The sequence below is a fragment of the Triturus cristatus genome, chromosome 11, assembly GCF_964204655.1.
Source record: "Triturus cristatus chromosome 11, aTriCri1.1, whole genome shotgun sequence".
NCBI classification, from domain to species: domain Eukaryota; kingdom Metazoa; phylum Chordata; class Amphibia; order Caudata; family Salamandridae; genus Triturus; species Triturus cristatus.
The window spans coordinates 348,652,969-348,669,925 of NC_140594.1; the positions used below are offsets into that span (position 1 = coordinate 348,652,969).

The following is a 16,957-nucleotide window of genomic DNA, read 5'->3' on the forward strand; positions in this document are numbered from 1 at the left end:
CAATCCTTCAGGTAGTGATTACTCCTCTAAGAGAAAGTGTGTTTTAAGTATTGACAACTGTATTTTAAATGTAAAACCTTCATACTCCAAGTCTGTGGTATGAAAATTGAAGACAAGAAGGATAGTATTGATCAGTGCTCAGGTTCTCAATTGCAATTGTTGATAAGCATATTTGTTGCGAGAAATTTGTGAATGTTTTGGGAGAGTTATCTAAAATGTCTGATATAAATACAGATAGTTTTACAGAGAGCCTATTCCACTGCTGGAGTTTATTACTGCTAAAATGGAATTCACAGAAAGAGAGGCTACAGGAAAATTATACTTTGTGGAAAGTGGACCATTTGTCCTTGTATGGACTGATCAAGGCTCCTTGGACATCATGTTACATCCAAGCTGTCTGGCTCAAGTATAAATAGTGGGAGCTAGGAGTATGAGAAAGAGAAAAGTAGAGTTAAAGCTACTTACTGGTAGATGGAAATGGATATTGAAATTGAATGTGTTGTCAGGAGGTTTCACAAGTGTTGTTATTCTGAAAAACTGGCACCACTTTTCGCCCTCTGCTATAAACCACAAAATGCCCACATGCCTTGGAATACTGGTGGTATGGATATTATAGGTTCCATCTTAGAGGAAAATGGAAAAGCTAGGTTAATTGTTGCTTTGTGCCACAGTTTTTCAAAATGGGCTGAAGTTAAGGTTCTAAAAATGTTAGATGCACCTTCAATCTTGAAATTCTTGGATGAAGTTTTGATTAACGACGGATTATCAAAAAAAGATTTCTGGTAATGGTGTTCGACTTAAAATTAATATAGTGCAATTTTATTTCAGTATTGGCATTTCTCACCAAAGTACATCACAATGCCACCTAGTTGGAAATCGCATGGTGCAAAGATTTAACTCGTTAATTAGGTGAAATTTAGTTAGCTACAAGTAAAAAAAAAGAAATAGGCTAAGCCAATTGATCTGGCATTGGCCACCAACCTTTTGGTTTTAGCAATTTTTGTTTTGTTCTGTCATGGTTTGTGCAAAGACTTATTGTTGTGGAAGTCACCGAGCCATCATCAATCTAAAACAATCATTGACTAAACGCAAAAATATTTCTTTGGTTTCAAAAAAGCACACATTATCATAGTAGCCCATAAAGAGGACTACAGTGGGTGTGGATGTGCTCCTTCTTAAAGGGCAGCATGCTGTAACTCAAAGTGAAGTCAACCAGTGGCTGAAGTGTGCTAACCAACTGCCTTGTGATGCATGCTGCAGTGGCTGAAATTAAAATATCAATGACAGCAACAGACTAATGGATGTGTCTGGCTGAAAACCTTGATAAGTAAGTATGCTTTAGACATAATTGTAGTAAAATCAAAAGGTCTTGGCTGATACCGTCTTAAACCCCCAATTGGTCATGACTGGGGGCAAGCTTCTTGCCTTTGCTAATCCTATGATGTAATATTTTTATAAAACTTTCTTACAAATAGATAGAGAGGCTTGCAAAGATAGATAGAGATGCTTGCAAAGACAGGTGAGATAATGAGGGGTTGGCATGCTGTGAAATAGCAGCAGTGAGATTAAGGCCACTCCAAAAGGAATTTACAACACCACTAGCACGTAGCAGGAACTGATGAAGCTAGAATGTACCCTGTACTCACCATGGAGGAGCTGGTTGAAAGCCTCCTGCTATCAGAACTCTAAATGTATAGACAACATCAAATAATAAAGTAAAAACTAAAATACTGGCACAAAAGAGAGCTACCTTATGTGCTTGTTGTGAAAGAGCAAAATGCCGTCTCTCAAAGAGACGTTTTCCAGTGGCTGAAGTAGGCTGGCCCCCTGACCCATGCTGTATGCTGTGGTGGGCAGAAACAAAATGTGAATGACACAACAGATCAACGGATGAAGACAGCTGACTGGAAGACCCTTTAAATAAGTATATTATACATATATTTTGTTTTAAATTCATAAGGTCTTGGCTAACACCACACCTAAAAAGGAAGCGAAGATCAAGAAAATGGTCTATAGCTAAAGACTTACCCCCCAGTGTGACAGTATTTTAGTAATAATGAGAGGAACAGAACATTTAGAAAAGTACAAAGTAAATTGGAAATCTTAGAGCAAAATAGTGAATTGGTCTCCTGGTATATTGCCTGGTAGACAGAGTACTCCCTTGCACGCGTGATAGAGTACCCAATTTGCCAAACCCTTATTCCGTCCAACTCATTTAGGGATGCGTGGACCTTAAGTATTCTTTCAACGTAGCCCCCATTGGCTCCATTGGGGGAATACTTCCTCTGACGAAGAAAAGACATACGCTGCCCGCCCTATTTAGGAAGGATGCTGAAATGCTATTTTTTCTCTGTACGTCACCACCAGAAAAAAACAGGCAATGACGAACAGAAAATAACATAATGACCCACACATCTTGGGAGAAAGCTCCCAGGGTGTGCGGGTCGTTTAGATTTTGTTTTTCAGTAACAAACTCCTGCTGTGGGAGTTTGTTTCTGGAAAACAAAAATAATTTAAAAGTTTGGTGAACGGCCTTCAAAACTGATGGCAGCCCTCCACCAAACATTTTGTACATTGATGGCAGTTCCTTTCTATGTACAGAGATTAGCACTGGGTTGTTCGTCATCTATAAATTTGATGGACGTTAGTCCATCAGGATGGCAGAGGTAATTTCCTCTGCCATCCTGATAAACTGAGTTCTTCCTGCCAAATTCTAAATTAGACCCATAGTCTGTCAGAAGATTAAGAAGGTTCAAAGGAAATATGACGAGTACTATGATAAAAGGTATGGAGCGAAGGAGCCTAGTATAATGGTTGGCCAAAATCTTTGGGTAAAAAAATGGAAAGGTATCTAAGCTGAAAAAAGCTATTTTTCAGGATTGCACAATGGTATTAATGTTTTAAAGTACGCTTCTAAATAAATTGATGGAAAGTTGTGGATTATGAATAGATGATTGCGTTAGGGAGTTTGATTTGAGTGTGATGATATGCATTGTGATGTGAATGGTGAGAATGGGAAGGAGGACAATATTGATGGGATTGAATAATTAATTTCATGTATGCTCAGTGACTCCTTCAGTAGTGAAATGCAGCAGGTTGCCGAAAAGCGGCAGAAGAGTGTGATGGTGATGGCATTTACCTTCCTATTAATCTTCCAAGCAATGTCCACTCAGATAGTAAGGAAACACGTGCTATGTGAATGTTAGTCAGCAATGCCATGGAAGGACCAACAGGGCAAGCCTTAGAATTGTTCTCCAGTGTAAACTCTAGGATTATGTTACTGACTTTCTCCTTACATTAGCCTCCTACTCCATAGTAGGCCCATCTGTTTTTTGTTATGTTAAGTAGCAATTGGTATTTCCAAGTGAGTGTGAAACTGAGCTTGATTTAAAGTGTGTCAATGTTTACTGGGATACATATAAAAAGGCAGGAGGGATGAATTTGACACAGATTGTATTTTTTGTCTAATGTAAAAGAAAAAGATGGTGTATTGTCTTCTTTGGCTTACAAGCCGCAGTGACATCATAGTTCCATTTAGAATCTGCTGGGGTATCTTCTGATGATTTGGACCAGAGCCCTCAGGCTCTGAGAAACTCGGCCAGGGTTGCTGGACTGAACAAGAATGAATCCTACTTTAACAGGTTTACAGTTCCTGTTCTGTGTGTTCTTAACAACATGCACTGACCTCTACACTGTACAGCCATTTAGATTTACACTTCCTGGCAAAGAAACAGGGTTAGGCAAGTATATATACCAGTACACATGACTTTCCATCAGTGGTATTTAGCCACTTTATGTTGAGCTCTTTTACAAAATATTTTGATCGCTGCCCCGTCACAGATTTGGAATATTTTGTCAAATTCTCAAAACAATAGAGAAGAGGAGAGGAGAATAGAGGAGAGGGGAGGAGAGGGGAGGAAAGGAAAGGGAATGTAGAAGCTGAGGTAAAACTGGATTAAGACGCTTGGAGTATATCTGCCTACAATGTATAACATATTGTGAGTAAGCCAAATACATTTTGAGGTGAAAGGAGATAGATATTAAATTACACATCAAGAAATGTAGTTAAAATACGTTTATAAGTACTTATTTGCTCACAATATTTGAGTGGAATATAATCTTTTGCAGATGACATGCAAAGCAAAAGGCACTGTTATTTATTATATACGTTTTTAATTATTGCAATATTGTATCACTGTGCACTTTAAAATGAGATTTTAACTGCAATATAGTTCGTTTTTTTAAATACATCCTCAGGCAGTCTCTGACCTTTGTCTTCCAGTTACTCAAGACCACTGTACATGGGTTTGGTCTATCTCTGTCGCCTTTACTACTGTTTGAAGAACCCTATTTTGCCTGATAGCAAGACAAAAGGTAGCACCAGTGCTTAATTTGTAAAAATATAAAAGTGAAGTGGCCCAAAGAGTTTCATATAAACCTCTAGCCGAGGCTGACAAATGCTGCGATTGCTGTTGATTGAGGCTGCCTACTTTTGACTCCACGTCTTTCCTTTTTTCTTCCCCCACCTTACACTTCCTTCCTGTCTATTTATATAATTCTTGCAAATTTGTGACTGCTTTAAACTTTTGTCATTGTTTTCTTTCTTTTTCTCCTCCTTTCCCCTTCTCTGACATTCTCACTCTTATTCTGTGTGAATGTTTGATACTGAAAAATAGGTCCAAGTCCCCAGAAATGAGTGCTGATGCCCACCATATGCAACCACTGGTACAAATTACTCACTGGGTTAAATACGCCCCAGCGAATAGTTCTCCATTCCAACTCCAATAATGCTTCCAAAGCAAGTAGGGGTACGGAGCTTGGATGCACACTTGATGGTACTATCTGGGAAGGTTCCTCTGGTGTATGGTGTAGTAATCACTGTCTGCCATATCTGAGAGTCTTGTGTGGAGGCAGAGCTTAGGCTGGGGATGAACATGATGGAAGTTGTTGCGCAACTGCGGTAGGGAACAAGTCTGGTATCAAATAATGTGGCAAGAGCAGCAATATAAATGCACAGGCAGATGGAATTGCTGTAGCTTAAAACAGCTCTCAGTAGAGTTCAGTGCCTAAGCCAATGATGGGGAATGCGACTGAAAGGGGACTCAAAGAATGGCCAGAAGGGTGGGGAAGCAGAACACAGGAGATAAAACCATCAGAGGCACTTAGGGATATTTGGGGTCATGTTCAGTATACACTATGTTGCAAGTCGTACATGGCAGTATAAAAACACTTGAGAACAAAATCCAAAATAGGCCAAAATCACATTTGGAAATATAGATTGCCATTTTGAAAGTTAGAAATGTGATTATTTACATACACCTCTTAGTTAGAAAATGGGTAAGCCTCAAAGTACACTCTAAGTTGATATTACTTTATATTATAAAAGCAACTCACACCAAATAACATTATTCCAAATATTAAAAATCATATGTAATTGCGGCCTGGCTGTGCCTGGGGACCCCGCTTCTACGCACCTGCTCGACGCGTGTGGGGTGGGGGTTGGTCGGCGATGCCCCGAAGATCGTGTGGGTTTCTTGGGCCCCCCCCCCTTCCCCTGACGTGTAAGTGGCGATCCTACTAGGCCCGGTGGAAGGGGCCAGGCGCACAGGAGGAGATCCTGGCTGGCGAAGAGCTTGCGCTGGCCCCCCCCTTTGGTTAGGCCGAGAGATACTTTCCCCTCCTTCTTTCAGTCCCCCCCCTCGCCCGTCCTTGGACTGATCCGGAGATATCCCGGGGGAGGCGGAGCAGCGGTGGGGCGCCGGGGCGATCCACGGTCTGCAGAGATCCACTAGCGGTTGTGTGCAATTAGAGCGGTGGGGCCAGGAAGTATCGGAGGCCCAGACGGAGACCAAATCCGGAGGTGCGCGGCAGTCGCTGGCCTGTGGGGAGCCGCTAGAGGATCGCACCATGAGGCCAAAGGGAGCGGCAGCGGCCCAATCAAAAAAATTGGACAAGTACGCGGTCCCGAGACAGGCCCCCAGACCGAGGGAGCGTTGGGGGAGGGGGAGGTGTCGGCTGAGCCCTCTCTGGCAGCCATCCTGTCCGCCATTCAGACCATGGGGACCACACTTGAGACTAAAATTGATAAAATGTCCATTGAAATTAACCTTTTGCGCACGGACCTCAATAAAACATCGGAGAAAGCCAGGGCCAACGAGACGGAGATTGCGGAGCTCAAAGCCTCCTCCAGGAAACTTGAGCAAAGGGTAAACGACCTTGTCCACCAACACCGCCAGGTGGCCCTGAGGCTGGAGGATCAGGAGGGGAGGGCCCGAAGAAACAACGTCCGGGTGGTGGGTGTCCCGGAGGGTTCGGAGGGGCCGAGCATAGACCTGTTTCTCGAGGACCTCATCCCTAACAGTCTGAAGCCGACGCGACTCTCCGCCATGTTCTCCATGGAGAGGGCACACCACGCGCCGGTCCCGAGACCTAGGCCGGGGGCCCCACCGCGAACCATTATAGCGCGGATCCTTAACTACAGAGATCGGGACGCCATTCTGCAGGCGGCTAGACAAAAAGGGGACCTAAATTACGAAAACGCAACGGTCAGGTTCTTTCCAGACTTCACACTCAAGGTACAACTGGAGCGCCGCTCGTTTGAGGGGGTGAAAGCAGCACTACGGGAGAGGGGCATCAAGTACATGATGTTTTTTCCAGCGAAGCTCAAAGTCATCGATGGCGGCAGATCCCTCTTCTTCACTACACCTTCAGAGGTCCAAGACTGGCTAGACAGGGGAACGTCGCAACAGTCGGATGGCGCGGCGAGGGACGAGGGAGGCGTTGCTCGTACCGGCTCGCTGGCCCCCCGGGTCGACGGGCTGGAACTGGATAAGACAAGTCAGTGCTCGTGGCGTTCACGATCCCGCAGTCCGGACCTGGTTGGCATATGAAGACCGCAGGGATGTAGGTGACACGGAGTGGAAGGTTTCCCCTGAGGATTGGCTGCTAAACTGTAATGTATAACTTTACTCTGAGACATTGCGGGGGGATATGCCCAGGATGGTTCCACAGAGGTGAGGGCCTCTCTGCCGGGGTGTGTGGGGGGTGCCTTGGATGGGGGGGAGCTGGAAACCACCTAGCATGCTGAACAATGGGGTTGTGCCTCACTGGCGGTGGACATTGACTATCCCACTCAAAGGAGGAACGGGGCAGTACAGCGGGGGACATTGTAACCGTCGTGGTGACAGCCTCGCATGGACTGTAGAACACTGTAAACATTGGCAAAGGGGGGGGCGCCCACCGGCTGGAGCTGGCGCCAGCGCACGCCTCACCAATAAGTTTGTAGAGGGGAGGGGCTCTCTCTCCTTCTTGTTTATGGCGAAAGGCGCTCTGCTAGTTGGGGGATGTGGGTAGTTGTAAGCCTACACAGCAGGGTAGCAGGGAGGGGTGGGAGGCAGGGGGAACGGGAAGTTTTTGGGGCTGTTAGCAAGGTTATGAGGGGAGGTGGGAGTGTTATCTGGTCACGTGAATACAATCCCAATAAGAGAGGTCAGTGGGCCGCGAAGTCAGGACGTCAGCTTTGCATCATCTGTGGAAATGGCTATGAAGTGGGATAAAAGTATCAAAGTGCTTATTTGGAATGTGAATGTGTTGGGGGACAAGCTCAAGAGGAGTATAGTACTCCAATTCCTCAAAAGGCACCTCCCTGATGTTGTCCTACTGCAGGAGACGCACCTTATTCGCAATACATGTCAGGCGCTTAACAGGTGGGGATACACATTAGCCACACATGCCGGCTTCACGTCGGGATCACGAGGGGTGGGCATTCTTATACGCCGTAGCTTCCCGATGGTAATTCAGCATAAACAAACTGACCCGTTGGGCCGATACGCAGTACTCACGGGTAGCTGGGAGGGCCGCACTCTCAATCTGGTGACAGTGTTCATTCCGCCTGGTCTCCAGAACCAATCCTATCAAGATCTGGGGGCGCTCCTCCTCTCCCTCCCTGAGGGGCAGCTCTTAGTTGGGGGGATTTTAATGCAGTAGCATCCGGAGACCTGGATAGACAGCCACCACGAAACATTGCCCCAGGGCAACTGTGGATCGCCAATTTACTGGAAGCATATGGGCTGGTCGATCTGTGGCGCCTGCGCCACCCCACTCAGCTGCAATACACGTTCTTCTCAGGACCACACCACACATTCTCCAGAATAGACTACCTCCTAACTCTCCTGCAGCATGACACTGTGGTTCAAGACGTCAAGCATTTGGGCAGGGGTATATCAGACCATTCTCCGCTATGGGCGCATCTCGCGTTCGGAGAGAAGAGGGTGGGATGTGTCGTGCCCATAAATCCCTGGTGGCTGCGTAATCCTGAGCTTACGAAGACACTCGCGCGTGCCATTGATCGCTACTTTACCGAAAATGTCGGGACGTGGAGGGCCCAACCACCCTCTGGGAGGCATTTAAAACGGTGGTGAGGGGGAAGGCCCTCTCAAAAATTGCCGGACAACGAAAGGAGAGGGAGGCGCAGATGCTAGAGGTGGAACAGGACCTTCTCACACTAGAAAGAGAGGCACAGGTGCGCGGGACCTCAAAAGCCCAGCATCAAATGCAGTTGAAGGCAGCTGAGTATAAGGCCCGAGCCACAGAGGCTGCAAAGACGCTAGCCAGACACACAGGAGGTCGGCTATATGATCAAGGGGACAAGGCGGGTAAACTTATCGCTTGGCTCGATAAAAAACAAATGGCACAGAGGGTGATGGCTGAAGTCCGCTCTGCGGGAGATCTCCCCCTTACCGAACCGCAGGCGATAATAGACGAATTTGCTGCACATTTCAAGGGCGTGTACAGTAGAGGCACGGACCGGTCAGAGGAGGACTCAGCCAAGCTCCTGAAGGATATTAGGCTGCCGGTGCTCTCAGAGGTGGATCTCGAGGCGTTTGACGGCGACCTTACAGTCGCCGAACTGGCCAAAGCTATTGGAGACCTGCGGACTGGGAAGGCCTTGGGTCTGAACGGCCTACCTATTGAGCTGTACAAGCTACGGCCCAACTGCCTGGGTACACATCTCAAATGTATGTTCGAAGATATTAGGGCACAGGGGAAATTACCCAGAGACCAACGCATTGCTACCTTGGTGGCTATCCCCAAGGAAGGGAAACCCAGGGACCGCTGCTCCTCATATAGGCCAATATCACTGCTGAATGTGGAGCCTAAGATACTGGCTAAGCTCCTGGCGAACCGGCTCAAACCACTAATCACTAAGTTGGTTCATCCCGACCAATCAGGCTTCATGCCGCATTGGAACACGGCTCTTAATCTGCGGCGGCTTCATGGGGTGATGGGACGCTGCCACACGATCCAGGAAGATGCGGTGGTGGTATCATTGGATGCTGCTATGGCTTTCGATACCCTGGAATGGCCCTATATGATGGCGGTCCTCACAAAGTTGGGATTCGGGCCTGCCTTTGTCGGATGGGTGCGCCTCCTCTACACCGAACCATTGGCACAAGTAGTAGTTAACAACAGGAGTTCTGAGGTCTTCACCCTTGAGAGGGGGACGAGACAGGGTTGCCCCCTCTCACCCTTACTGTTTGCACTCTGCCTAGAGCCTCTTGCCACCTGGATAAGACAGGATCCCTCGATACGAGGGATGAAATGGGCAGGGGGATGGGAAGACAGGATCTCGCTGTATGCTGATGATGTCCTGCTTTATCTTGCCTCCCAGTGAGGTCACTCCGGGTGGCATTGGACATCCTGACAAGCTTTGGGAAGAACTCCAGCTACAGTATCAACTGGGGAAAATCTTTGCTCTATGTGTTGCATGGGGCCCCACTGCTGGTTCCACGTGACTGCCCGATCCAGATAGCCACGGAAGGGTTCCGGTATCTTGGAATCTACATCTCCAAGGATGCAAAAACACGCTTCGATGCCAACCTTAGGCCACCTCTGCAAAGGTTCCAGAGGAATGTGTAGGTGTGGAAAAGGCTCCCACTAACGCTGCTGGGGCGTGCGGCCCTGTTCAAAATGATGGCCCTGCCGCGGTTTCTATATGCACTCCAAAACTACCCAGATCTAGTACTGCACAAATATTTTTCAGAGATTGAAGCTACTCAGAGGGACCTGCTGTGGAGTGGCGCGCCGCGCATGTCTCACCAGAAACTTACCCTGGGGTGGTACGATGGGGACATTGCCCTGCCGGACATCCGTAAATATTACTGGGCAGTGCATCTCGCGGCCATCAACCAGGGCACGTACGGCAGTGGGGACGACCCGGCATATGGGATGGATAGGTGGCTCCTCCCCGGAGGGAATTTTGAGGCGGCACTCTATTCGCGACCCAAAAAGTTTCACCTCACGGGACCCACACAACACTCGGTCCAACTGTGGCATATTGTCAACCGAAAGCTGGGGTGGGCTGGCAAACTGACAAAGGCAACCCCGCTCTGGGTGTCGGAGCAGCTCGGGTCACTGGGACGCACTAAGGGATTTCGAAACTGGGACTTTATTGGTATATCCCGCATAGGAGACCTATGGGGGGCTGGGGATGTGGTGCCCTTTGCCTTACTACAGCAATCGCATGAGTTGGCGCCCTCGGAACTCTTCCGATATATGCAGATCCGCCACTCGCTTCAATCCAACATTCCACCGGGTATGTCGCTCTCAGATTCCTCCCCTCTAGAGGATAGACTACTAGACGGTCACTTGCCTGAAAGGGCGATATCCCTAACCTACAAAAAACTCATATCACTCCCCGGACCCGCTGGGGCCCCTCAAAGGGAGGTGGGAGGCGGATGGCCTTGAAATTGATGAGGAGGAGTGGAGAGAGGTGCTATCATCCCCTAAGGAAGTGGCGATATCGGCAAAACTGCGGCTCGTGCAACTCAAGGTATTGCACCGGGTGTATATCTCGGTCACTAGACTGGTGTCGATGGGGAGGAGTAAGGACGGGCTCTGCTGGAGGTGGTGTGGGGACAGGGGGACATTTCTTCACGTGTTATGGGAGTGCCCGCAGATTCAAACATACTGGGCAAAGATACACGACTGTATAGGCGAGGTGTGGGGGGTGAGGTCGCGGCCTGAGGCCAAACGATGCCTTTTAAACATCTGGGAGCCCACGGACCTACCGGTTAAAGGCAGAATATGGGCAACACTAGGACTGGCGGTTGCAAAGCGTGATATAGCGCGCCTCTGGGGGGGCAGAAGCGCCGCTATTGCTTGGAGCATGGAAAAAAGACATGGATTGGTGCATGCTGCAGGAAAAGATAGTATATGTCTCGAGAGGGTGCCCCAGGAAGTGGGTGGCGATCTGGTCTCCCTGGAATGCATACCGGGGCAACATCTGCGAGCCCCCAGTCCCTTCTCCCCGAGAGGAAATCGTATCCCCATAAGATGGTGAAAATGTAATATCCTGTTATGCTGTACCCTATTGTGCTGGAGCAGGGTTTTTAATATAAAACCAAATACCTGTTTCATTTTCGTATGTCATTATTAAAAATACTACTGATTAATTAGTCATTACTAAAGATTTGTCGAGTCTTGTCTAACCAACCTTATTAACAGAAGAATTACACGTGGGAATGCAATTGCATGGCTAAAATAATAAGTGAACTAAGTTGGTGAGCGAATTGACAGTATAGATGTTGCTTATGTGATGTTATTGTGTTTTGCGCTTATAATAAATATGCATTAATGGCTTTTGATGTCGCAAATGACTAGATAAATACATACACATAAGGGTATTAGCAGGGGAATAACACTGTATAATCATTTCCATGTAGTAATTATTTTTTTTTGTGTTTTCTTCGCTTAAGTTGACCATTGTGGCCTGCTGTAAAATGGCCACCACCCGCAGCCTGCGTTCGAGTAGATGAAAATATGAAAAGAGGCTTTGCGCTGACTACGACCCTGTCCTCTGATTGAACTGAAAAGCCATGTACATGACGACAAATTTGGGAGCGATGCCAGATGCCCCTGAAAGTGAAGAAAATGTTGCAACTTTAAAATCCGACCTGATGAACTTATAATGGTCCCATGGATGAGATACATTTTATCCTAAGGAGACATCCGTAGAAGTAACGAATTAGCTATGGACTTCTAATTTCTATTCAGAATTTGAAACTATCAATACATGGGAAAATTTAATGGTGTAGCTTAATGTACCAAGACGACATATTTTCCACCAAACAAATGTTTTGAAAGTTATATTTGCAACATTTGGAATGTAAATTTTGGTATAAATATTAGTAGACTAGAGAGGTCTAGCGCCACTTCTTCTCGAACCAATGATCAGAGGTCCCGACGCTGACGGAGAGGACGGTGACTCTACATGACGGCTAGAAATCTTTAACTATTTGCTGAGGACCAGTTCTGACTTAGAAAACGACTTTTAGCCAGAATAGGTAAATATGGAGAAAAATGATCTTGCATTTAATTGGCTTTTCTTACAAATTGATTTAGATAAACAATATTCTGTTTGAATTACTGTGTCGGGTGGTTATTTTATTGTTATGTTTATTGAATATTTAGAGTGTTTAGTTGTATCACCAAATCTATAGCAACTAGTTGATCTCATTGACCTCAGGGTACATGCAGATTGGTTAGGTATAGAAAAGTGTTTCCCTTATACATGGCACGGATAGAGGGGTAGGATGAGTGTTGGTGTTATGGGCCCCACCAGCGTATGATATGATGTGTGTGCGTGTGACTGTGAAATCACTCCGTCCGTGGAAGTAGAGGGGATTCGGAAGCTCCTATCTGCACTGAAGGACTGTCCAGGGGTTTGCGGCTGAACACTGTAACTCTAATGACTTGAAACTGTGAAGTGACCAAAATGTTGAATTTTGTTAATAAAAAAGAATTTACAAAAAAAAAAATCATATGTAAATGAAAACGTTAACAAAAATCTAGATCTTAAGCTCTTTTGAAGTTCATAACAATCCATCGTGGTCATACATTGCACTCTAATATGTAGTAGAATAAAAGTCAATATAATATTACAATACAGCCCAGGATGGCGGGGGCTTCCAAGACCTCCATATCTGATTGTTTTTCAAGCCAAAGGATATGTACTCACAAGCACGTATATTTAAAACTGAGACATAGATTTCAGATCTCAGTACCAAAGATCATCGTTCATATCTTCTATTGATTAACAGTTGCATATTTGTTTTATTTTCGCTGGGCTTTACACACCATTGACCCAGTCAGGTACAGATCTAAATTGTTGAGTGCAGAAAAGTGCATTTAGTCAAAGTACTTGAAGCACAACTCTACCTGAAAGAGGAAAAACACATTATGCACAGAAGTCCAAACCCCAATCTTCCTCACTTGGCAGTCTCAGTCAATAAAAAATCCAAGGTCTTATCTATTTTACTTACCAAGCCCATTCTGATAAATTTTCATAATTCCCATGTAGTAATAACTTTCATTTCCGCTTTCCCTTCTTCAATCTCAGGGGCATTACTGTCCTTCCATCTTTAGCAATAGTTCTCTGGGGATTGAAAGCCTAAATCCCATTTCATAATTGTATCTTGTAGAAGGAGGGCCGGCTTATGAAGTGCAGTGAAAGGGGGCAGGAGCACACTATCGAAAGAATATCCCTCAAGAGTCACACTTACACAAGGTTTGACTGAATGTTCTAATCTAATCATCTCTTTATCAGAATCACTCCAGTGTCCTTTCCCAACATTAGGAGTCGATCTGGGTAAGTTTCTAAAGTAACATTGACCCTAATATTGCAGACAATGTAGCAAAACAAAAAATGTCAGTTCAACAGGCATTTTGTCTACCTTTATAAGCTATTAATTATGTAAGAAATTCTTCCTTCCATCTTTTCCAGGTTATGGGGTGAGTAACAATGACACTGGAAAAATGCTTGCGGGTGCTCAAATTGCATGAAGACTCAATAATTAATTACCAGAACATACACTAAAGTGAGAATATACTACAAGGCAAAGTTCAAATAAATAAAGAATGCCATCTGCTATGAATAAATAATGAGGACTCTAAGCAGGGAAAGAAAAATATATACACATCAGATGACGAGTAAAACTAATTGGTGTAAAAGTTTGAGATGTGTCCGCCACAGTATTTTAGGTTAAAGTTTGTGCTCTATGTGGACTTTGAAGAAGTAAGCACATAAAGTAAGACATTGCTTGAAATAACACTGACAAGATGGCTCCTGATCCAAAATGAGACTTAGCCAGCCCTTCACTGAAGATTGTGAGGGCAGCAGCCATGCTTTGCTGATGCTTCTGAATGGACGGTTTCAGCAAGAGTCTAAAGATTGTTCGCCAGCCATCCAAAGGAAATCTGGCATTCAGGATGAACGCGCAAAGAAATGAACTCAGTGAGGGTAGTGTTGTATCATGCAGCAGTAACGGTACGTGGTAAGTGTATCAGCAGGTTGAATATGTGGCTTGGAGAAGGTACCATTGTAAGGTAAGCTGACCAGTAATACTTCATTCATTGGTCATGCAGCCCAGTCAGAGTGCAATATGAGGTTAGATGCTTGTTGGGGATAGTGCAATCAAATTAATTCCACTATAAAGCAATTCTCCACTGGGCAATCTTACTTGCCACTGTTGAAAACAAACTTACACAAAATAAGATAAATGTATTAGCCTTTAGCTACAGGATTAATGCAAGCATACCTCAGTAAATGCCTTTCCAACCGACAGTTGGAACAGTGGCATAACAATAACCCCAGCAGCCCCCACAGTGCAGGGGGGGGGGAGCTCCAGGGGGCCCACGCCAGCACTGTGAACGGAAGGGCCTGAGAGCTCTTTACTGCGCGGGCACCCCACTCCAAGCTCTTTGCATTGTGGGCCCCTCAAGCTCTGTTACATGACTGACTTGGAATGTTGAATTCGAAGAGGAGGACCTACAAGAATATTCCAATATTAAGGGAGAGAGACAAGCTTGTCATGTTTTAGGGACAACAGGTGGAAGGAAAGTGCCCGCTTTTGCCTTCTGCTCCCTTCGTCGCCCCTCACCGCTCCCGCTCCAGCCGCTGCGTACCCTGCGGCCCTGCCCCCCTGACCGCCCATTCGTTGCCCCTGCCCTGCCTCCCACCTCCCAGCTGCTCCTCCCTCCCACCTCCCCATATATGGCGGCCGAAGGTGCACCTAAGGCAAGCCCGTCTGCACCCGTCCGTACTTGGACCGCGCCCAGCGCCAGTACCCCTGGTCCCCGCGCCCACCACGACGACCGCCACCACTACGATGCCAGCACACTCCACGCTCTCAACTCCGGACGGACCCACACCTGCTTCAAAGCAACCCCGAAACGCACACAGGGTCCCTTCACCTGCCAGAACTGCAGCTACACCAACCTCAGAGCCGCTGAACCTCCCACCAAGAAAGGCCACAATCACCTCTGATGCATTCTACTGAACACCCACTCCACACGCAAACATGCAGTCGAGCTCTGGGACCTGCTCGACACTTCATCCCCGGACGTCGCCTTCCTGACAGAGACCTGGATGAACAACTCCTCCGCACCCGACATCGCCATTGCCATCCCAGACGGCTACAAGATCACCCGCAGAGACCGCCCCAACGGAGTCGGAGGAGGAATCGCCATCGTCCACAAGAACAGCATCAGGGTCTCGACCAATACCGAAGACACTCTCAGCACTGCCGAACACATGCATTTCCAGATCCACACAGACCCCAACTCCACCCTCAGAGGCACCCTCGTCTACAGACCCCCCGGACCCTGACTCCAGTTCAGCGACTCCATCGCCGACTTCATCAGCATGCACGCCCTGACCTCCACCAACTACATCCTCCTCGGAGACCTGAACTTTCACCTTGAGAACAACGACAGCAACTCCACCACCCAGATCGATAACCTCGCCAACCTCAGACTGAAACAACTTGTCACAACGCCTACCCACTCCGCCGGCCACACGCCCAACCCTGTCTTCTCCTCAAGCTCCCACATCTCCTTCAGCCACACCACTGAACTCCCCTGGACCGATCACAGCTGCATCTACTTCACCTTCCAGAAACCCACCACACACCACCGCACCCAACAGATCCCCCGCCACTGCTGGAGCAAAATCACCAAAGACCAACTACACGCAAACCTCGCTCTCAGCCCACCCACCGAACCCTACAACACCGACGACGCTGCCAACAGCCTCAGACGCTGGATCGATGACTGCGCCAACACCCTCGCACCCACTGAAGAAACCCTCCTACAGAGACACCAGCAAGAGGACCAGCTGGTTCATCCCAGAAGTCCTAGCCTCCAAGCGAGCCTGCCGGAAACTAAAGAAGAAATGGCACAGTGAGCAGACTCTGGACAGCCACGCAGCCCACAAGGACACCACCCGCAACCACCATCACCTCATCAGGACTGCCAAGAGGACCTCCTTCAAAGACCGCCTCGACAACAACGCACACAATAGCAAGAAGCTCTTCAACATCGTGAAGGAACTTTCCAGTTCCAACACCAACGACATCCCGCCGTCGCAAGCCCTGTGCGACTCCCTCGCCGCTTTTTTCCACCGCAAGATAGCAGACATTCACGACAGCTTCAACACCCAGACAGCCCTAACAGACATCAACTCAACAGACTCTCCGCACACCATCGACCACGACCCCCTGCTAGCCTGGGCCAACGTGAGCCTTGATGACACCATCAGGACCATGAGCACAATCCACTCTGGCTCCCCATCAGACCCTTTCCCGCACCACATCTTCAACAAAGCCAGCAGCTCCATCGCACCCCATCTGCGCAACATCATCAATCTCTCCCTCAAGACCGCGACCTTCCCAGAGAGCAGGAAACATACCGAGATCAACGCCCTACTCAAAAAACCCAAGGCGGACCCAAGAGACCTCAAGAACTTCCGGCCCATCTCTCTGCTTCCTTTCCCGGCCAAGGTCATCGAGAAGATCGTCAACAGACAGCTAACCCGATACCTTGAAGAAAACAGAATCCTGGACCCTTCCCAGTTAGGGTTCCGCAGCAACCACAGCACCGAGACTGCCCTCATCTCCGC

At 47.3% G+C, this 16,957-nt stretch overlaps 1 long non-coding RNA gene across 1 annotated transcript in view; it reads left to right on the forward strand.

Moving 5' to 3' along the window:
• LOC146784158 (uncharacterized) overlaps positions 1-12,350 on the forward strand; it is a 34,827-nt gene extending 22,477 nt beyond the window's left edge. The window contains exons 2-3 of the long non-coding RNA XR_014970788.1: positions 4,283-4,374; positions 11,757-12,350. This is a non-coding gene — a long non-coding RNA (uncharacterized LOC146784158). The remainder of the gene's footprint in view (positions 1-4,282; positions 4,375-11,756) is intronic.
• Positions 12,351-16,957: the final 4,607 nt, after the last annotated feature.